The sequence below is a fragment of the Ceratotherium simum genome, chromosome 3 (assembly GCF_057802395.1).
Source record: "Ceratotherium simum simum isolate JZ-2026a chromosome 3, ASM5780239v1, whole genome shotgun sequence".
NCBI classification, from domain to species: Eukaryota; Metazoa; Chordata; class Mammalia; order Perissodactyla; family Rhinocerotidae; genus Ceratotherium; species Ceratotherium simum.
This window is the reverse complement of record NC_141902.1, coordinates 59,935,845-59,958,731: the sequence shown is the minus strand read 5'-3', so window position 1 is coordinate 59,958,731 and position 22,887 is coordinate 59,935,845. Positions and strand designations below refer to the sequence as shown.

The 22,887-nt window shown below is 51.6% G+C and overlaps 1 protein-coding gene across 17 annotated transcripts in view; it reads left to right on the top strand.

The window, feature by feature from the left end:
• The first annotated feature begins 911 nt into the window (after positions 1–911).
• MEGF11 (multiple EGF like domains 11) overlaps positions 912–22,887 on the top strand; it is a 336,243-nt gene continuing 314,267 nt past the window's right edge. For all 17 annotated transcript variants that reach the window (XM_087428555.1, XM_087428563.1, XM_087428559.1 and 14 more), the window contains exon 1: positions 912–991. The gene's annotated coding sequence lies outside the window, so the exon portion shown is untranslated. The remainder of the gene's footprint in view (positions 992–22,887) is intronic.

The window sequence follows — 22,887 nt, the reverse complement described above, 5'->3', positions numbered from 1 at the left end:
CGAGTGAACCTGCTTCTGGTACCCTCGCATTTCCCGAGTCCGCGGAGGAGCCTGTATGGGCTTCGGGGAGCAGTGGTGGACCAGGCCCTGCCTCTGGAGCTGACCTCGGCAAGGCAAGTCCCTTGCTCTCTCCTCTCTGGGCCTCAGTTTCCTCGTCTCACCAGGCGCGGCTCAGCCCGGCTTCCCTAGGGGCCTGACATTCCGAGTTCTTTGCCTTCTTGCCCTTTCCCCAGGCTTAGATGTTTCTCAAGCCCTTGTCTGGAGTCCCAGTCTCCAGCCGTGGCCCGTCCCACTCTGTCCTCAGCCTGTTACCAGCACGGCCCTGGGGCTCCTCTGGGCCCCCTACCCTTGGGCATCCTCCCTCCGGAGCAGCGAGAAGGAGGCCGCGCGGAGACCGCTCTGACCCACCCGGAGGGAGACGGGGAGTAGGGATGAGAAAGGAGAGTAGAGACGGAAAAGGTTAACGGGGGAGAAAATAGCGAGGAGAGAGAGGGGTTAGAGAGAGAAAGAGGGATCGCAGAGAAACCAGCAAAAGAACGAAAGAGGGGGTAGGGAGGTGAGAAGAGGCGCTGGAAAAGGTTGAATCAGAGCAAAAGGAGCCCAAAGGAAAGCTGGAGAGAGACTGAAAGGTCGGAAAAAGAGCGAGCGAGCGAGTAAGCAGGGTCTGAAAGGACCGAAGAGGTAGAAAGAGAGAAAAAAAAGGGGGTGGAGGGGAGAACGGAGGGAGGGAGCCGCGAGCAGGGAGGAGGGAGGCTGGGAAGGGAGGAGAGGGAGGGACCGAGGGACGAAGGGGGTGGGGGCTGGCTCGGCAGCAGCCGCCGCGGCTCCAGCCGCCCGCCGGCTCGCTCACTCGCTCGCGGTGCCCGCCCGCCGCGCGGCTCAGGGCTGCTCGCAGCTCCGGCTCCTGGCCCGGCGCTCCGGCGCGGCTCCGGCTCCGGAGGACAGGACCGCGCGACTGGCCGGCCGAGCCCAGGGCCGGCCGCGGAAGCAGGTCGGTGGCGGGGCGGGGACTGCGGGGACTGCGAGGACGCGGAGCCTCGGAGCGCTGGGGGCACAGGGGGACGGGGGTTGGGGGTTCTGGCCCCGGAGAGGGGGATTTGCAGCCCCGCGACTAACTTTCCACCGGCTCCCTGGATCCTCGCTGCCCTGCCCGGGTCCGGGCTGCGGAAGCCGAGTTTGGCGCGGGGAGGAGGTGAACGCCGAGGCTTGGGAGAACGCCGGGGGTCCGGGCAGGACGTGGGGCGCCCCGGCGTGGGCAGGCGCGGGCCCTCTGGCCGCAGCGCCCGCGGCGGGGAAGACCCGAGCGCGGTTGTCCCGGGGAGGGCGCCCGCCCACCCCTCGCAGTCTGGGGACTCCCACCCGCGAGCGGCTCCGAGCCGTCCGTGGCGCGCCGGCTGCACGCAGTGCCACGGGCGCCCTCCCTGCAGGGGTCGGGGCGCAGAGCCTGCGAAGCGCGGCCAGGTCCCCCGCCGTGGCCAGCGGAGCACCCAGCTGCTGCCAAGCCCCAGCCGGTGCCATGCGCGCTTTCGCTTTTTGGAAGCGCGAAACGGAACATATACCCCCTTCATTTCCTTCTCATCCCGTCGCCCCGAATCTCTTCGGGGAAGTCCAGGACGCCGGACAGCCCTGTGGGTTGACTCCCCGGACGTCTCGCCTGCTCTCGGCGGCGACCCCCGCTCGCCAAGTTAAAAGAGAGGCGAGTCACTCCCAGTGCGCGCCTGGAGCGCGGTCCCGAAGTTCCCAACTTCTTGCTCAGCCACGGCGGGTAGTATTAGAGGTGGGGAAGTGAGTGATCGTTGCAGCTCCGTGGAGCCGCAGAGCGCAGCCGCCTTCCTCCTGGACTTGGTTTATTTTCCCAATTTATTAGAAAAAAATACAACTTAAAAATATGCAAAATTGCTGCTCTCTGGCGTCAAGGTCCGTGAGGGGAACGGAGCCATCGCGCGAGGGGAACCTGGAGCGCGGAGCCTCGGCTGGACCGTTCCCCGAGCACCCCAGCCCTGGCCGCTTTCTCCCGGACCTAGACTCCCGGGCTCCATCCTACGGCAGCCGCTTCTTGGGATCCGTCCCCCGCTAGCCCGTGCTGCCAGGCTGGTCTGACTCTCTCCCGCGTGGCCGTGTTCTCTAGAAAAATATTTCAAAGTGGCTCCTCTTCAGGATCTCTCACTCCGTCCTCCGGGAGCGGGTAGAGCAGGGCTTCCGGCAGGTTGGAGGAGGCCTTTGGGTGGTTTGGGCTCCAGGCCATCTCAGCTCGCTCTGGGAAGGGTACCCGTGCCTGGGTATCTGCGCCCTCCCGCGCTCCGCCGGGGAAGCAGGGGTTCGTGCCCGAGCCAGGCGGCGGCGAGCGGAGGCTGGCCAGGGCTATCGGAGCCTGCCGGGCGCGGTCCGCTCGCTTCCGGAGTCCCGGAGGCTGGATTCGTCTCCCAGAGCGGCTTCCTTGAAGCTCGTGGGGCCCCGGCCTCGCAGCCTTCTTTGTTGGAGTGTTGTTGGAGAGGTACTCCGGAAAGGTTTAGAGCGGGACCGAGAGCTGGGGGCTTGGCGGAGAGGGTCCCACGGCCGGCTGGCCATTGTCCCCTGCAGGTTAGGCCGTGTTCCTGGAGGGCATCGAACCAACCACCCCCGAGCACTCCATCCTCAGCTCTTTCGGCAGGTTTTCCCTCGTGCACACCAGGCGCCAGCTCACTCCGTTGCTCACATATTGTTTAGGCTGCTAGAAATTCAAGGTCCACGACTGCAGTCTCCACCTCTTCCTCCCATCTCACAGATCAGCAAACTGAGGCCCAGAGAAGTGAAAGGACTCGCTTAGAGCCGGTTAAAGGTGAAAGGGAATGTAAATCAGGTCTCCTGCCTCCTAGTTCAGGGCTTTTCCTAGTACTCTATGCTGAAGTTACCACTTTCTTAGCACAGGGCCAGTGTTCCCAGTCAGGCCACAGCACACCCTGGGCAGGCATGACATGTGAGGTTAGAGGAAGGGGACGGGTCTCTGGATTCTCTTGTTAGGGGCAGTGCTGTGATAATCTCCCAGGATAAACCACTTAGGCAGTTTGTTGCATACCTATCCTGTGCCTGCACTGAAGTCTGGGGGTAAAGGGAGCCCTTAGATCTGGCCCAGCCCCAAAAAGTGCATTCCCTGGGGGAAAGAGCAGCCATTGCTTCCTAGTGGAGGAAGTGAGAATAGGCCTTCTCAGGTGAAATCGACTTGGGAGGGGGCAGGATTAGGGATAGTCCCGGGAGAAGGGAAGATTTAGAATTGAGCCTTGGGCAGATTTCCAGTTGAGGGAGGATTGTGGGGCACAGGCTTGAGTACTAAGAGAGAGGTGGGAAAGCTCTTGACTTGTTAAGTGGCGGGTCAGAGGACAGCAGAGGCAGGGCCAAAGTGAATTTGGCCTTTGAATGAGAAGCGCTAGGGCAGCTGGAAGACCCAGCTGCTCACAGCTCAAGCTCAGACCTGGCCCTGAGGTCTTCTAGTTCTAGATCTGGGGTGAGCAATCAGCTGGGAAGTCAGCACCTCATGAGCCAAGGGTTGCGGCTCCCTCTGGGAAATAGGATTTTGCTTCCCCTTTCCCCCTTTCTCATTGTTCCCTGGGGTTTCAAATAGTTTTTTTTTGCCCCTTCCCAGCCATAACTTTTAGAATTTAGAGACTTGAGTGTTTTGGACCTACTATGGGCAGGGCATTTACTGTGCTGGGAATCTTGAGTCACCAAATGGTTCTTGAGCTCCTACTTCGTGCCAGGCACTGATCTGGGCCTTGGGAATGCAGCTATGAACCAGACAGGCAGAGTCCCATACCTCGTGATGCTGACATTCTAGGCTTTCGTCCTCCCCAGGCTTAAAGTCTAGTTGTAGCATGGAGGCAAATACACAACAGATGTCTGAACAAGTGCTGAAATGGCACAATATGACAAAGAGAATCCTGTCAAGGCTCTGGGTGAAAAGGCTTGAATCTGTTGGCTAGGAGATTTGACGAGTCTGTGGCTTGCATGACCCCAGCTCCTGGTTGCCAAGGGTAACCCAGAGACAGCTGCATTGATGACCTTAGATATGGCATTGGAGAACTGTTCTGCAGAGCTTCTACCAGTCAGAGTATAGCTAGAGGGAGCAGGTGAGTGTTGGCCACTGTGATCTCGCTAGGTATCCATAGAGACTGGTGCCAGGTAAACATGTGCCTCTTCAATTCCAGCATCCACAGGTACCTGATGAACTCTGTAGCCCCATTGTACAGGTAGGTGAATGGAGCCCTGTCTCTGCAGGTTGGAACAGCTATGCAGAAAGGAGCCCAGGCCCTAGAGAGTTCAGGTATCTCTGATCTCTGGTTCAGTTTAAAATGGTGCTTTTTCCTTCCTATTCTGTAGACCAGTGGTTCTCAGGCTTCAATGTGGAAGCCTTGCTTAAACACAGGTTGCTGGGCTCCACAACCAAAGTTTCTGATTCAGTGGGTCTGGAGTGGGCCCAGTAATTTGAATTTCCAAGTTCCCAGGTGACACTGATGCTCTTGGTCCTGGAACCACACTTAGAACCACTAAGGCAGAACAAATGGTTCTACAAATGATTTTCTTGAGATTATGCAATGGGGAGCCTGGAACAAAGGCTGTATTTTCGCTCTAGGAACTCCTTGAATTTGCTTATGTACAGTCCCCTCGCCCTTACCCCCCAGGAGGCCATGGAATTAAAAGAATATTTTATCTTCATCAGCACACACACAGAGAGAATATATTGCAGTATAATTAGGGAACAAATAGGTGTTGTGTGTTGGATGTAGACTCCGTGCCCTGTGGCTCTGTGGGGGTTTATTATGGCAGTGTTATAATTGAAAAGGTGTCATCTACTCCGAGAGCCCCTCATGAAACTTTCATGGCCTGGGTCGTCATTGTCCAAAAAGACATGTTGTCTTCATTTAAAAGAAAGTCAGAGAGATTGCTTCTCCTGTTCATGGGACTATCTGTGTTTCATTTGACAGTAACTATGCAATGTGTTCTTAGGAGAGAGAGAAAAAAATCGAAAATCGAACAGCTAGTGTGAACAGAGAGGGGTTGGAGGAAGTCCACAACCCAGGTTTACAGATCTGTTTGGTGAACATTTCAAAATGTTTTGTAACTCCGTCCGTCTGTCTGTTTCACCTGTATTTCTGATGGGAAGCTGTATCTCAGCAGGAGGGAAGGAGAGTTTGTGTTTCAACTTAGCTGGTTGGATAAATGTAACAACACACTTTATCCCTGATATGTTAATTAGACCCAAAAGAAAAGAACCATAAAGGACTTGTTCTCCTAAATGCTGGCATTTTTCATCTGGGTTCTATTTATTGATTATTTTACAGTCGAGAAGGAGCAAAAAAATCTATGTTTTTATAGCAAATAAAGCTGGCTACAGTAATTATGCAGGCTCAACATGTCTGTTCTGGAGCAGGAAGTTGGAATTCAGCCTGATTCTCCAACATTTGGGTAAGATCTAATTGAGAAAGACATTTCAAAGAACAAATATTTAGGAATGCCGAGTCTCGCTGATGGTCCTTCTGGGCCAAGAACGAGTACCTTGCTTTTAACTTGATCCTTAGAGGTGGAGGGAGGTGATGGGAAAGGACCTGGTCAGTATGTTGAGACCACAGTCAAAATGTGAGGCTGAAACTTAGAGAACATCAGTGAGGCTTAGTAAAGGGAAGAAAGATGCCTTCAGGGAATATATCCCCTGTAACCGGTGAGCAAAGGGAGAATCAATTAATCAAATATAGATTGAACACTTATTGAATGTCCAATCTTGGGGTAGGCACAATGAAGGAAGGGACCAGGACTTTTACTTGTTATATATCTCCCATAATGCTTGGCTCAGGAATCTATAGTGACAAGAGCCCTTGATTGGAGTGGCTATCAGTCAGGGCTGCAAGCAGCAGAAAACTTGAACTAAACTGGCTGAAACAATAAGCAACTTAGTATCTTCCATTACAAGACGTGTGGGCTATGTCTGTCCCAAGCTTGGTTCTTTCCTTGTTTCAATAGCATCTTCAAAAATCCAAATGTTTTTCATCTTTCCTTGTTCTCAAGGTCACAAGACGGCTGCAACAGTTCCGGGTATTACGCCCTTACAATAACGTGCAGAGGCAGAAAAGACAGGAGGGGAGCTTTTCCCAGAAGCCCCTCAGCACACTTTCCCTCATGTCTCAATGGCTGGAATTGTGAATCACATGTCCATGCATAAACCAACAGCAGACAAGGGAAGGAGACCATCATAATTGGCCTAGAACAATCTTGATTTGTGTGTTGGGCTTCAGAGATGCTTTTGGAAAGAAGAAAAGAGCAACCATCAGTGCCTGCTATAAAGTTTAAGACCTGGGTTTGAATTCTCTGTCTACTCCTTTTTAGCCCTGTGACCCTGGGCAAAGTATTTCACTTCTTTGTGCCTCAGTTTACTCATCTGTGCAATGGGGATTTATTGAGAAGATAAATCTGAATTAACCCAATAATTATACTTGATTGGTACACAAGCAGTAGAAAATCATTTGAAGATTTGATCTCTGACATCAAATAATTATAATCTAGTGCAGGAGACAGGTGAAGACTAGACCATATAGAGTACCAAAGAATCAGAGTACAGAAACACAGAGTAAATAAATAACTATGGTTTGCAGACCAACCTTGGTAGGAGGAGCATGACATCAGTGGGAGCCATAGCAGCTAGGGAAGGCTTCCTGGAGGAGCTGGTTCATAGTGCATACTGGAACGCCAGCATTTAGGTATGGATGGGTTATGTGCTCCTTCTGCCCAACTTGCTGCCTCTTGCTTTTCTTTTCTCAGTGGTAAATGGGACTGTTAGGCCAAGATGAGATCTTATCTCTACAATCAGACCTTTTTTTTTTTTTTTTCTTTGCTGAGGAAGATCCACCCTGAGCTAACATCTGTGCCAATCTTCCTCTATTTTGTATGTGAGCCACCACAGCATGGCTGACAAGTGGTGTAGGTCCACACCCGGAAACTAAACCCTGGCCGCCGAAGTGGAGCACTCCGAACTTAACCACTAGGCCATGGGGCCGGCCCCCAATCAGACCATTTTTGACAGTCCAAATATAGCCAGTTGGTTCCAGGAGGCCAGTGGCTTCCTTGCCAGTCTTGGATTCTTGGTTTTCATTCCTGGATGACCCATCAATTTTCACCTTTCAAACTACATTTCAGTTGCTGATTAGATATTATTATCATTATTATTTAGATGATAATTGGCTACCATTGTAAAATCTATATGCCTAAAATGAAATCACATGTCTTCCCATCTCTCAAGGCATCTGCCCTTCTGGATTCTTCATTTTTCTTGTTGGCAGCACCGTCTTCCCAGATGCTTGGGCTCAAAACTTGAGCATCACTTTTGAAGCCCATTTCCTTCCTCTATTTCCAATATTCAGGCACCGACTGTCTTTTGTCTTCATTGTGTTTCTTAGATATAAGTCCTCCTTTCTGACGAGACATCCCCTTTGTTCGGGTTCTTTCCACTTCATGCTGGGTGATGGCACTAGCCTCCAGCTCTGATCTCCCATGCTCAGGGGCATAGTACATGGGAGTCACGGGGATGTATATCTCTAGGAGCAGTCTCTGGGACTGCAAATAGGATAGTCTGTAATTCTAGTGCAGAGGTGACAGTGAGTGTGGAATCTGTGGCTGCAGACACGGTATGTTCCTTGAGTGCCATTTACCAGCGTCTCATCTCTCCCTCCTTCAAGTCATCCTAAAACATCATTTTTATCTACTCATTACCTTACATTATTTTCCATAGTACTCACTGGATGAAGCCCCAACTCCTCAAATAGACATTTGAAAGCCTCCACAGCCTGCCATGTCCTGTCTCCCCATCCTCACCTGCCAGGACTCACCATCAGAGCCGACTCTGCTTAGAGTTCTGTCCTTCTCTGTGTTTAAGCCAAACCACCCTTTCCTTCAAGGCCAGTGTCAGAGCTGCATTCTCATTAGACCTTCCTGACCACCGGAGCCCACAGTGATCTCGAAGCATCGATCTTTCCTTCCCCTGAACTTCTGTAGCAATTATTGCCTACACCACGAGTTCGGTACTTAACAATATGCTGCCGGTGTCGTCGCTCAGCAATTCGTCGGAATGCTTCTCGTCTTTCCAGTTGGACGTAAGACCATAGAGGTCCGAGATGGGGTGGGGTGATCCTTTTTTGTATCCAGCGTTGTGGCGGTAAGCTCCTGGCACTTCAGTGAGTATTTATTGAATTAATAAATCACAGGAATAGGGGAAATAAGATTATTTACCTGAAAAGTCAGTTAACCTTCACCCTTTTTTCCTACACCTCAATTTGGGGAAAGGACTACATTTTTTTTTTTTTTTTTGTCAGGAAGATCAGCCCTGAGCTAACATCTGATGCCAATCCTCCTCTTTTTGCTGAGGAAGACTGGCCCTAAGCTAACATCCGTGCTCATCTTCCTCTACTTTATAGGGGATGCCACCACAGCATGGCTTGATAAGCAGTGCGTCTGTGCGCACCCGGGATACCAACCTGGGAACCCCGGGCTGCCAAAGCGGAGCGCGCAATCGCGTGCACTTAACCGCTGCGCCACTGGGCTGGCCAGGGAAAGGACTAAGTTTCATGAATGCCCGCTGTATGCTGGGCACTACTTTAGGTGATTTTTAGGGACTGTTTTAACTCAGCCTTGTCACAACCCAGTGAAGTCGGGATTATTATCATCATTTTACAGACGAGGAGGTGGAGGCTGGGAGAGGTTAAGCGGTTTGCCAAGCTCACTCGGCCAGCGGGAGTCAGAGTGCGGGGCAAGGTCAAAGTCTTTCCTCTACATTCCATTTCATACATCTTCTTGAGGTCCTCCCAGCCCTGTGGTGCCCTGTTGTCTCAGTCTCTTCTTCCCCATTTGCTACGTCCCCGGCCTCTTCTGTCTCGTGTCTCTGATGAGACTCAGGCTGTCTTTTGTCCTGAGAGTGCGCGTATTTGGGGGCGTTTTAAACTCAGATGTTTACCACGACTCTTCCCCGAGGACCCTCCCCTCCTGTTAGGTTGTGGTTAGTATTGATCGCTCACCTTTTTACCTTGACTATCGTTCCTGCCACCCTCAAGCCTGGGCCAGAGATTCCTTTCAGAGCATAAAACATTCTGCTAGTGGAATCAAGCTGAGTCTGAGCCCGATTTTCTGGACTCCTCTGCCCTCCTTTGTCCACCATCCGACACTTCATATCCATCCACCGTCACCTGCCCCGACTCCTGTTCTAAGTCTCAGGCGACTTACCTGTGGAAGGAAGACACTGCTGACTTATCAACAGGAGGGTGGTCTGTTGGAGGTCTCTGCCACCTCCAGGGGCTGTGACCCATCCTTTCATCCTCTATGGCGTTCTTTCCTCTCAGTCATTCATTCATTCTATAAATGCTGAACATTGACCGCATGCTCAATAGAGCAGGGAACAAAGCAAAGCCCTTGCCTTCGTGGAACTTGCATTGAAGTGAGGGGAGACAGATGGTAAAAAAAAACAAGAAAGAAAAAAACATTATGTAACATATTTTGTGATTGTTATCATGAAGAAAAATATCAAGATAAAGGGATATATATGGTGATGGGATGCTGCTATTTTACACAATGTGGTCAGGGAAGGCCTCTCTGATGGTGACATTTGAGCAGAGACTGAAGGGAAAGATGCCATGGGGATATCTGGGGGTAGAAGGCACTGAGCAGAGGGAATAGTAAGTGCAAAGGCCCTGAGGTGAAAACTCCCCTGGTAAGTCTGAGGATTAGCAAGAAGGTGGCAGTGGAGACGAGGAGGGGAGCTTGGTAGGAGGTGAGGGCTGCTCGTCTTCAGCCTCTTCACTGTCTCAGAAACACTGTCGCCCTTCTCATAGCTGTTGCCACTGACTGAAATGGCCACTTCCCCCCACTCAGCTAGGTCTCCCCCAACCTTCACAGCTCAGCTCTGGTCCCCCACCTTCTAGGGGGCTTCCATCTCTGCCATCTGTCATTGATCTACCCCTTCTCTGAGTTCCTACAATTCTCTCCACTACACAACTAAGCCCTTGATTGCTTACTGGCTGGTTTCCCTTCACCTGGACTCTGCCTATGTGGGTCTCACCTCCCTAATGAACCAGCTCCTCAAAACTGGTTTATTCTCCCTCTGCAGGACTCAGCACTGAGCTGGGCTCAGTGTCTACCCATTGGTGATGCCGGTGTCAGAGGTGGGAAAGAGGTGGGCTCTGCAGAGATCTGTGGGTAGAACCTTCTTCATGCTATGCCCATTGTCCCTTCACAATAGACAGGAAATCTTTTATTCCAGGCATTCTTGGAGCACTTTGAGCTGGGAGCCTCTGCCTGGAGCTGGGAGAGGCATCCGCCTTTCCCCGGGACTTGGAGGCAGTTTTGGCCTTGAGGGGTAGGGAGAGGAGCTGGGACACAGAGAAAGCCACTTCTTTATTAGCCTTTATTGCTCAGTCAAGGAGGAATAAGATGGTTCAGGAGCGAAGGAGGAAGGAATCCACCCAAGATCCTGGAGACCTCTCTGCCATTCATGGTAGGGATCCTGAGTGCGGAGGATGACCTGTGAGTGACCTTGGACAAGTCACTTACCCTTCGCCCATTGCAGTTTCTTCTCAGCCAAACCTCCCCTCTCCCCATCCGTTGTAGAACAATAAACCTGATTTTTAGGGACTCTCGCTCCTCCCCAGGTTGGTCTATGCATTTTTAGGCCAATGGTGTTAAAACTTGAGAAATTGTACAGATGGTTCCATTTTAAAGGGGGAAGAAGCTTCCCACAGCCCTCCAATATTGTCTTAAATTATTAATATAATAATATTTAAATATATATAAACACAAGACTAGGCACAAACACCTTATGCTTATAACTCTTACACAATCTTAAACCCTCAACAAGTTTACAAATTAGAATGCAAACTACGAAGCCAATAACACTCAGATTAACAACATTAATTTAACGTGGTAGACGCTGTTGTGGCGCTGAGACTAAAGCACCCCTTGCTACCTGATCGTGGTTTTGGCCGCGTGGAACTTTTCGGCTGCTTCCTCCACCACGTGCCGCGTGGTGACTCAACTCGCCAGCTGCTTCTCTCAGCTGGAACGACTGTGAAACCTTTGTTCCTACAGCCTGCAGGGGGTCGTTTGGCCCTCACTTAGCACAAAAGCTTTTGTGTGCCAGGCTGCAGCTCTTTCCTCGTTAGCCCACGCAATTAAAGCAGCTCTGTTTAATTCTAGTGCAACAACAGACCCTGACGCAAAGCTGGGCGTGGAGAGTGAGTGTCACAGCTTGGTCACTGAAATGAAAAGACAGCACTAATTCTTACAGTGCCTGCGGAACCCCTGCTTGAGAACGACTGTGGAGCGCCCTGAAATAGCGCCCCCAGTGGTTTGGAAGAGTTACGGCCAGAACTGCTGCTAACTGTTCTGCAATCATAATAGAAACCTGATTTTGAACCTTTGTTATACACCATGATCTCAAGACGTAGGTAAGACTGTGTTAGCCCCATTGTGCAGATGAGAAGGTTGAGGCTCAGGGATTGACCAGTCAAGGTTCCATTGGTCATTGGCAGCATCTGGATTCCACCCAGGTCTGCGTGATTCAAAGCCCATGAACTTCCCACCAGGCTTCTCTGCCTCCCTACCTCACCAGGCTTCAGGGCCCTTTGTGTTATCAGAGTACAAGGACTTTAGAGTGATTTGGGAGCCTCTAGATTCTCACAATGGACTCAGAGCTTCCTGGTGAAGCATTTAAGATGTTATTTGGTGCAGAAAAGAGAAGTCAGTAAAGAGCAGAATAGAACTGAATAATGGTCCTCAGGTCCTCCGGAGGCTTTAGAGGGCAGTGGTGGGAGATGGAGCCTTCCCTAAAGGTGCTGGGAGGAGAGGATGCTCTTTACTACAAGAGAGAGTCCGGTGTGACACCTTAATAAGGACAATCTTTATTAGGGCCTCACACTTTAGCAAGCATTTTTTGGGTGCATTTATTTTCAAGTTTGTGTTTTTAAAAAAATTTAATTTTTATTGTGGTAAAATACACATAACATAAAATTTACCATCTTAACCATTTTAAGTGTATGGTTCAGTGGTATTAAATACATTCATAATGTTGTTTGACCATCACCACCATCCATCTCCATAACTCTCTGGTGTGTGTTTTACAACAACTTTGCAAAACAAGTTATTGTTCTCAGAAATAGGGGTCAAGTGACTGCTTAAAGCCATACCCCAAACCTGGTGCCTGCCTCTCAACGGTGATCTTGAGTGACAGTGGCAGGCTTGGTTTCCCAGAGGCTTGTGTGGGGCCACATGAGGTGGCCAGGGTTCCTGAGATAAGGGCTTAATGGGCTGACCTTGGAAGGGCTGTCCTGGAATCGATTCTGTGGGTCAGGCTCAGGGTGATTTACTCCTGTGTGTTTAGGACCCACCTTTCCTCAGAGCAAAAATTATTCAAAACCACTCCTTCCCCTGCCTGACCTGCCTGGTTTATTGTCCTAGCTTAGAATGAATACAATAATTAAAAATACTCCCAAACTTTTTTATCCTGCAGTGGATGAGCAACAATCTACATATGCAAATAAATGGCATGCCAGTCTCCATGAATATTAATTTGGAAAGAGAGTCTGAGGCCCTAAAATACACTCAAAACCAACACTTTGGCATTTTGCAACTCCTCAGGCCTGCTCCAATAATCACAGCCTTCTTACATTTTAAGGTTCCCTTGCTCCCAGCTGAGCTCCCTTCTGAACCTCTCCAGGTTACCAGAGGGGTGAGGTAGAGTCTCTCAAGGCGGCAGGCAGGCCAGAGGCTGGGGCGATGAGTGAACCCTGACCCTGAGGCTGTGGCTGACCTTGTCCTACCCTGGAGGGGCCCCAGGCCTCAGTTCTTCTGGGTCCCAACATTAGCAGTGAGCCCCCAAGGCCAGGGGCAGTTCTGGGGAACACCGCAGGGCAACTGTCAGCCTCAGGCTCTTGTGCTGTCAGGGAGATGGAAGGTGGGGGAGGGGAAGGGCCTCAGCAATCAGCTTGTCTTGCCTCTGACAGGCAAATGAAGAAACTGAGACCCTGGGACCGTGGGTGACTTGGCCAAGGTGACACAGTGACTTAATGGCAGAAAGCGAGAAATCTTACTCCTGCTTTGCCCTGAAAAGCACATTTCTTTTTGAGTGTGTGTGTAGGAAGGGGTGGGCAGGGTGGCATTTAAAGTTTGTAGACTTTTGAGGAAAGACTCATTCTTCTAGTGTGAACATTCACCCAGAGACAGGCAGCAACTGAAAATCCAGTCTTGTATCTCCTTTGGGTTGAAAGAAAATGATTTCCTTCCTCCCCCAGTAGATTTCCAAATTAGATTTTACATAGGCCAGAATTCATGTGAGGTTGCGTCATAGAGCTCTCCCCAGCTGGCGTGATGAAAGGGTGGGATAGAGATGGGCGGGGGTGTCTGTGAGGAAGCCAGATGGGGTTAAAACTGGCTGGCAAGGCCCACGAGGTGGAAGAGTAGGAACTGACCGTGATTTCTGTGTCCCATTGTACAGGGAAGGCTCCCCCAGGGGCGGGGAGGGGTGTTGCAGCATCATGGTACCATCTGAAGTGGGGTCCTGCTGCTTACTGGGTCAGCTTAGGCCTATGAGAGGCTCCTTCTCTTTGCCAGTAAATATTGGGATAATGACCCCACTTCTTACTGTTGCTTTGTGACGATTAAACAAGGATTTAAAGTTCCTGCTTCGTGCCTGGCACAAAGTAGGTATTCAGTACATCCAGATTTTGTTCTTTTCCAGATAGATTTATCTGACTGGCCGCGCTGGGTCACATGGATTTGTGTGCATCTGTGTCTGTGTTTCCGTGTGGGTCTCTGTGTCTGTGTTGGTGTGTTTCTGTGTGCGCTTGTCCGTATATGTGTCTGCTTTCGTCCATGAGTGTTTTTGAGTGTGTGGTGGAGGGGTGGGTGTGAGTGAGTCTGTGTCTTTGTGTTTGTGAGGGGCTGTGTCAGTGTTTCCATGACTGTTTGTGTGTGTTTCTGTGAGTGGGTGTGCTTTAATGTGTGTGTCCATGTGGTGACAAGGGTTAAGTGTGTGAGTGTGCATGTGCGTGTATGTGTGTAGTGCAGGGCTGGGGTGACCGGAAAAGCTCTGTGGGGTTGGGAAGGTTCGCAGTGCACAGAGAGCCCTGGACCTAGGTTCCTCTGTAAGGTGCTCCCACCCGAAAACCCACCCAGTCCCGGACCCCAGGTCCCGGGAGCCTTTCCTAATTGTCCTCTGTCCACTTTCCTCTACTTCCCTCTAGATGCACACAAGCCTCAGCTGGCAGGCCCCGGGCCCATTTGCATTTGTGTTTGCATATTGCATGCATATCATTTGCATTGTCTACATAGAATCTGCTTTCAATTCTGCAGTTTTCAAGATAAAATGTAGTTGCTCTTCTTGAAGGTCATTATATTAGGAAGTATTGCTTTTCCTTTTATTCTTTCTAGTCCAGAAGTCCCTCTCAGAATTTGGCGGGCTGGGAAGGATGGAAGCCCCAGAAACCTGTTTTTCCCTCCGTGGAGCAGAGGGACTGGTTCAGTGGGTAGAGGCCTTGGGACCCTGGAAGGAGCAGTCTAGGGGAGAAGACTTTCTTATTCCATGGGTAGCTGCTTCTGACCAGAGTCAACTATGTTATGTCACAGCCGGGGACAAATATAGTCCAACTTGTGCTGTCGCCTGCTTCTCAAGCTCCCGCTGACTTACCCCTGCAGGGATGAAAAGGAAGAGCCACCTTGGATACTTCGGTGCCTCTGTACCTGTCCCTGGCTGGGGAGGGAGGGACTGTGAGGCCAGGCCTGGCCTGTGGGAAACCAAGGAGCAAAGGATGTCTTTTCTTTTCAAACACCTAATGTATAATTAATGATATTTCTAATGCCACAGGAAATACCAACCCAAAAAGCTTCCCCAGGAGGGCTGTACCCCAAAAGTATCTTCCATTTGGGCCATCACTGTGCTCAGTCTTCTCACCTTAGATATGGGTTTGAGCCCTGGCTCCATGGTCTCTGACAAGTTACCTAACCTGTCTAAGCACCCATTTTCTCATCTCTAAAAGGGGGAATAACAATAGTACTTAATAGTAATGATAGTACACAGGGTTGTTGTGAAGATTAAATGAACAATGCAGGTAAAGGGCTTAGCTTAGTGCCTGGAACATAGTAAAGGCTCAGTAAATGTTAGTATCGCCAGTCCTCAGAGGCTCCATTAGAAAACAGAGGTTCCATAGTATGTCTTTTACACTCTAGTATAAATTGTTCATCAGACACTCCTCAGACTAGCAACAGGCAACAGGCTTGAATCCCTTCAGTGCCTTTCAGGAAGTCAGGCCTCCAGGGAGCTTGGGCTGCTTTCGCCTTCCCACGGGAGGAAGCATTTGCAGAGGCAGCACGGGGAGCAGGAGATTCTTTGTGTCTCCAAGGATTCAGGTCCTCACTCTCCCCTATCAAAGGGTCAACAGTATCTCGTTTCCTTCTCCAAGTCAAGTAATTCATCTTCTTTTGTGTGTCTTTACTCTGAGCAAGGCCCCGCTGGGCACCAAGGGCCTTCCATGGCCGAGTAGATCTTGGGTTCCCCAGAAAACAGAGCTTGAGGCAAAACTTGGTGCTTTACTGGGGGTAGGGGTGCAGCCTCAGGGCAAGGAGAGTGAGAGGAAAAAGGAAGTGAGGCAAGGAAGGAGGAAAAGCACATGCCAGCCCTCCACGGCCTCTTAAGGAAACAGCTGGTTGCTTAGTTGTGAGGGATGTCGGCAGTTGAGCAAGTGGAACCACTGCGACTCAGAAAAGTTGTTGAGGGTAGAAGGGGGAGAGTTGATCTGCCGCCACCTTGGTCTCTCACTAGTCCAAGTTTTCCCCATGGGGCATTAACTCCCGTGCACTTCTAGGTCATAGCACCTGGCCCCTTTGAGCAGCCACTGGAGAAGTCAAATCCATGTCCTGTGGCATAGCGCCTCAGCTGAGTCCAGGAGCGGTGAGAACAGCCAGCAACTCCATGTGTCCGGTGGATGGAACGTGGCACTGGAGCTGCTGTGGCTCCCGCGGTGAGTGCAGTGGAGGCTGTGCCAGAGCCTGGCCCTCACCGCAGGGGAGGCTGGGACAGTGGTGGTGTTAGATGAGATCATGCAGTGGAGGTGGCCTGGCTCTCCATTGAGAAAGTAGCCAATGGCCTGTGAGGCAGGTAGGGCCAAGCAAATCTGGGAAGGCACCTCAATAGGGTCTGATTCAGCCACCTTTAGTCAATTAATTAATCAACAACTGGGAACAGGTGCTGGAGTCTGGCCCTTACCCTGCAGGCAGTGAGGAGCCGTCAGCATTGTTGAGCAGGTGAGAGACCCTCTCAGCACTCAGCAATGACAGGGTATATTCGTCTGCTCAGGCTGCCATCACAATACCATAGACTGGGTGGCTTAAATAACAGAAAGTCATTTCCTCACGGTTCTGGAGGCTGGAAGTCCAAGATCAAGCCCTCTTCCTGGCTTGCGGACAGCTGCCTTCTTGCTGTGTGCTCACAAGGCTGGTCCTCCACAGGTGCTGGCGTAGAGAGAGAGAGCTCTCTGGTGTCTTTTCTTCTAAGGACAGTAATCCTCTTGGATCAGGGCCCCACCCTTATGACTTCATTTAACCTTAGTTACTTCCAAATACAACCACACTGGGGTTAGGGCTTCAACATATGAATTTTGGGGGAACACAGACATTCAGTCCCTAACACAGGGGTTGTTTGGAGAGGGTCTGTTTTCAAGTCTGCTTGTCTTTTCCCACAAAAAGTCAGACAGGAGTTGTCCCAGAAGTCCTGGTGTTCCCAACTCGGATCCGGGGAACAGAAAAGGCTCAGGATTGCCGTTGCTCGTGGAATTCCATTTGGCAGTGGTGAGGCTGGGCCCCTAACAATGCATGTCCTAATCAGAGAGGGGAATGTCCTTCGGGGGTGGGGGGGGGCGGTGAGTCAGAGCACTGGGTCAGGGAGCAGAGTGCTGGGTTTGAGCCCCAGCTCTGCCATTTAAAAGCTGGGTGACCTTGGGCAGGTGACTCAACCTCTCCTCATTCAATGAATGTTCACTGAGCACCTGCTATGTGCCAGCTGTTCTAGCCATTGGGGACACAGCGGTGAACGACAGAAGACAGACAGATGGAAATCCTGGCCCTTGGGAAGCTCACGTTCTCACGGAGGCAGCCAGACCATAAACACAATGGGTTAGGAGATGATGGAGCGTATCTGAAGGTGACGAGTGATGTGGGGGAAAAGCATGAGGGGGGAGAGGGCGTGATGGGGTGGGGGTAGGGCTGCAGGTTTAAACAGAGTGGTCGGGGAAGGTCTCAAGAGAAAGGTGACATTTAAGTAATAGCCTGAAGGGGATGAGGGAGTGAACACTGCTATCTAGGGGAGACGGTTCCATGCCTCAGTTTCTCACCTGTGCAGTGGGGTTGTGGTAGCTCTAACCGCACAGAGCTGCTGTAAGGGTTAATTGAGTTAATCCATGCAGTGGGCTTAGACTTGGCCTGGCACATAGTAAGCTCTCGTTAATGTGCCCTGTTATTATTGTCACTGCTGCTCAGGTAGGAGTTTGTCCTTGCTGCTGCCAGCGGCCCGCCTGGGCCCCAGACTACAGGGGCTTCGGTGGCCTTCATCTCCCCAGGAGTGGGAGCGGCTCTCCTCATCTCCTCATTAAAAGGGGACACACACCCTGCAGTTTGAGAAGCAACACATGCATTTTTTTTTTTTTTTTTTTTTTTTAAGATTTTATTTATTTTATTTTTTCCCCCCAAAGCCCCAGCAGATAGTTGTATGTCATAGCTGCACATCCTTCCAGTTGCTGTATGTGGGACTCGGCCTCAGGATGGACGGAGAAGTGGTGCCTCGATGCGCACCCGGGATCCGAACCCGGGCCACCAGCATCGCAGCGCGCGCACTTAACCACCAAGCCACAGGGCCGGCCCACATGCATTTTCTTTTTACTCCAGCATCTAACTCCCAGAGGGTATCGCAGAAGAGCCTTTAGCAAAATCCAGGTTGAGGAAGCAGCTTCGAGCCTTTCTCTGGAACATTTGCAGATGGAGGTGGGCAGGCATTTCTGGCCCAGCTCCAGGCTGGGCTAGGGGGAGGGTCACCCACCTGGAAAACCTGAAGCGGTTTTCCCCAGAAGCGGAGACACGGGCCCTGCCCTGCTTTCCCCCTCCTCTCTGTGTGGCTGCCCAGCTCTCATCAGCAGGCGCCGAGAGTCCCTTCGGCAGTTGGCACGCCATTATTTACTATCGCAGAGATTTTTGTGGCTGTAATTTACCACCACTGCGAAGCCCTGGGATCTGAATCCCAGTAGCCCTCAGTATAGATATTGCATCTAATCAATCCTCTATTACTATGCAAATACATCCTATAGGCTACCGATGTCTTTTCCTTTCAAACACTTAATACATAATTAATGATACTTCTAATGCCACAGAAGACACCAACCCAAAAAGCTTCCTGCTATAATTTATACCCACCCAGACAAAAAGATTGGTTTATTGGTTCACTTATTATTCAGGAGTGTGCCTCCCCCACCCTCCCCAGGAAGGGGTTGTAGAGTCGATGGAGGAGGAAGTGCTGGGTGGGCAGCCTGCCCTCCAAGCAGCGTTGAGCTGAGCAGGCGATGGCTATGTGTGGGAGGGTACCACGTGCCAGCTTCTTCATGAATCGTCTCATTCAGTTCTCTCAAACCACCCATGAGGGAGTTCCTCCTGTGATCCCACTCTCCAGATGAGGAAACTGAGCCCAGAGAGATGACACAACCCAAGGTCACACTTGGGCCTCTCTGTACACTGGCGGACTTTGCAGGAGAGCTGAGAGGTCCAGGCTTGGACTGTGAGCTGTGTGACTTGGGCATGCAGCTTAGCTTCTCTGAGTCTCAGTTTCTTTACCTGTAAAATGGCAGCAACAGTTGCTACTCTGCAGGATTATGTGAGAATTAAAGATAAAGGTACATGTTAGGCACTGAAAACATGCTTGCTAATTTCCTTATTTGGAGGGGAGGTGGTGAGAACATCACTTTTAAGGGTATTGTTTGGGAGCTAGGTGGTCTTTTTGCAGGGGAGGGGGAGTGATTTGGAAGGAGACAAGATGTCGGACCCCACTGTTGTTAGGAAACACACCTTCTCTGGACAGACTGGGCATCCTGAGGAGGGAACCCCATCACAGAGTCCACACAGGGAGTCTCATCCACCAGGCTTTGAGAAGCACGTCTTTGGAGTGAGGGAGACATGTTCCCTGACCTTGAGGCACTGAGTCTGGTGGAAATGAACAGACTCAATAACCAGTGCGATGAGGCGTCATGGAGGTCAGCACGCAGGCACCAGGACCCTGACAGCTGGAGGCCCCCCGTTTTAGTGTTGTCAGTGGACAAAGGAAGGGGCACCGAGTGGTGGTGGGGTGTGGCCCGTGCGTGGCACATGGAGAGGCCCGAGAATGAGGATTGAGGTGAATTTCAAGGATGAGATGGTGGGGACAACAGTCTAGTCTTTCCTGGGGGTTGGGATGGGCAGCCTATCTTGGCTCGGCCCTCTGCCCCTCCGTTCTGATGTAGAGGAAAGGGGCTGCGGACGGGCAGAGCCTCCTCCTCAACCCAGGGCGGGAAGAGTAGCTGGAGGCTGAGCAGAGGCAGGAGGGGCCAGAGACGCTTGGGGGTGATTGGAGGCTCCCTGCAAACAGCCCCTGTGGCCAGGAGGGCACAGAGCCTCACAGGGGACCCTTCACGGGACAAAGGACTGGGGTTCAAGTTGCCTTCCTTCCCTCCAGCGCAGCCCTTCCTATGCCCCCTCGGAGCCCAAGGCTGCCCCCTCCCTCTTCCTTGTCCTGTCCAGACTCCGTCCGCTGCCTCGGATAGTATCGAGGGTGGGCGCTGCTTGTACTCCCAGACTGAGGAGCTGCTCCTCGCTCAGGAGCCCTCCACTTTGCCTCAAACCTTCTGCATCTTTTGCCTGTGATGGCCTCCCTCCTGCCTTCTTGTCCCTCCCCAGTCCACACTCCCTGTGGCAGGAAGAGATCTTTCTACAGTGCAAACTGGACCATGTCCCGGTCCTGTCGGAAACCCTTTAATGGTTCCCCGTTGGCCTTGGGATAAAGTCAAAACTCATTAGCACAGCAGTCAAGGCCCAGGTGCCTCTCCCTGCCCCCTCTCCATAATCCACCCTGTACTTTGTACCTTGGTAACACCAACCTCCCCCAGAAGACGCAGTGCTGTGTCACACCTCTGTGCCTTTGCTCGTGCTGTTTTCTGACTGCGATGCCCTTCCCTACTTCATGAGTCTTGTAGACTCTTACTCTCCTTCACAATTCAGCCCAGATACTGCCTCCTCCAGGAAGGCTTCCCTGAACTCCCCTCCCTCTGTTGGGCTAAGTGGTCTGTGTTGCTGCTCCCCTGGCACTTTGCTTATTACAGTTTTACAACTTCAAAACCACAGCCTCAGGAGCAGGGACCCAGTACCCAGTGCTGTCCCTGGCACATAGTAGGGCTAAAGATATGTTGTTATACTGAACTAGCGTAGTCCTTGCCCTTGATATGAGATCCCAAGACCTGCTTGTGGCTCTGGGCCCTGGGGAGAAGAGGTGGGACTCGGCAGCCAATTTGGGGTGGACTGTGTGATGTGGGAGCCTTGGCAGCCTTGAGCCCATCCAGGGTTTTGTTAGGATGATCAGGCTCTAATGGATTTCAGAGACCCTCAGTGTTCCGAGGACCTGGAGGATCTTGGGGAGTGTCTGGGTGAAGTGGTGTCGAGGTGCCCTGATCCTCAGAGAAATGAGGATGATCCCGGGCAATTGAGACACCTGAGGGTAAAGTCATGTAATACAAAGTTTCTGTTTTCCCTCCTGGTCATGTCTCTGGGTTTGCTAACGTATTTTGACATTTAAATGGTTTTAATCAGCTCCCACTATTTTGTCCCCAACTTGATTCCCCTGCCCCCCACCCCCCCATGTGTAGCAAAAGGGATTTAAGAAGAGGAAAATCTTCAGAAAGTAGGAGACTCGGAACTGGGTCTTCAGGGAGACGGTGGCATCCTCTCCTGCTTTGTGTCGAGCAGGGGCTGAGGGGTGTGTAAAGACAGGGAGGAGCCCCTTGTATCTTGGCTGTGGGGGAGGACAGTGCAATGACATCACGAGATCCTGAGCTGGGAAGGTGGGAAGGGCAGAGAGGGCCTGGTGTGGGGCCAGGAATGGCTCCGGGGCTCCCCAGTGGAGGCTCCGTGTCCTTCTGGGTAATTTCCACCTTTAATTTCTCAGTGTTCTATGAACAGAGAGTAAATCAGGATCCCGCACCGACTGCTTCATGTAAAGGATTAATAAACCAGAGATTTATGGGGCAGTGGCAGAGGAAGGCGGTGGAAATGGAGAGTGAAATGAGACGTGGTTCCCAAGGGGCAGGAGCTGGCTCCAGGACCTTCCCTCCATCGCGGGGTGTCTGCTGAGGGTCCCTGCAGGGACCCTTGTCCTTCAGGGCTTGGAGTCAGGGTTGGGTGGCCAGGCTGGGCCTGGGCCCTGGCCTGTGTTTTCTATGTAGGATTGAACCAGTCAGGCCCAAGGTCAAGGGGACAGAACCATCATTGGTTCTGCTTGTCTAGGTTGATAGCCTGATCCCCAGTCTTTTGAGTAGCATGCAGATACAGGCTTTGGGCTTAGACTCAAGCAATCAAGTTTTGAGTCTAGAGCCGGAGAGACAGAAATTCACATTCCCTTTGGCTGTATCAGTTAGGCTGCAAGTAACAGAAAATCATGACATCAGGGGCTTAAACAGTAAGAAGCCAGGTCCTTTCCACCTCTCTGGCTGCTCTCCTCAGCATGTTGGCTCATCCTTGAGCTAGTGCCTCTTGGTGGTGAGATGGCTGCTGTAGTTCCAGTCATCACATTCAGAAATGACAGTGTCCAGTGGAAGAAGGGGAAGCCCGTCTCTTACTAGGCATCTCCTTTTCCAGGCAAGGACACTTCCCCAGAAGCCCTCCAGCAGCTTTTCTCAGGTCTTACTGGCCAGAACTGGGTCACATGCTCATTCCTAAACCAATCATTGGCACAATGAAAGGGATTACCATGATAATACTTGGCTCAAGTAATGATAATCCACTTGGGTTATGCTTCCCTGAGTCCCATTGGGGAGGAGTGGGCACCTGGACAAAAGTGGGGCACCCTGGGAATGAGGGAGGGGGCCTGGCTGCTGGGCAGGCATTTACTGCAGTGACTTTGGGTAATTTATTTTAGCTCACTAAGCCTTAGTTTCCCCATCTGTAAAGTGAGAATAATAATAATGGTGCTTTTCTTCTGGTGGTGTTGTGAGGATTAAATGTGACCATGTGTGTAAGTGCTCAGCAGGGCACTGGCACGCAGTGTGTGCTACGTGTGGTGTTGGCATTAGTAACAGCTGGGTGATCTCGAGCGCACTGTTTACCTGTGTGGGTGTCAGCGCTGTGCAGGATGGAGGTGGTACTGTCTCCTCCAGGGTCACCCCTGCCTGTGTTAGCACTAGCGGTGGTGTCATTATGGTTGTAACCCTGTGTTAATCAGAGGTCAGGCCCCCAAGGACTGGGGTGCCAGACAGGTAACAAGGCAGAGGCCCAGTGTTTTAGAGGGACCAATGGCTGGGGCAGAGGGAAGGCCAGAGCTCAGATGGCCCGAGGGAGCCCAGAGCTCCCTGGGGACTTCAGATGCTGAGTCTCTGACAGCACAGCTGATTCTAGCTCCCACTGTCTGCCCTGACCTGGGCTGGTCCAGCTGCAGGTAAAGGCCTCCCAGTGGCAGGTCACCAGGACTGGAGGTGGGGCTGGGGACAAAGGAAAATGGATAAGCCAACAGGCCTGGGAAATTGCTGAGGTTGCTGGAGATGCTCTCTACAGCATAGGGGTCTTGGTGCACCCAGGCTGGCTGCCCCTGGGTCGTCCTCAGCTCTCAAG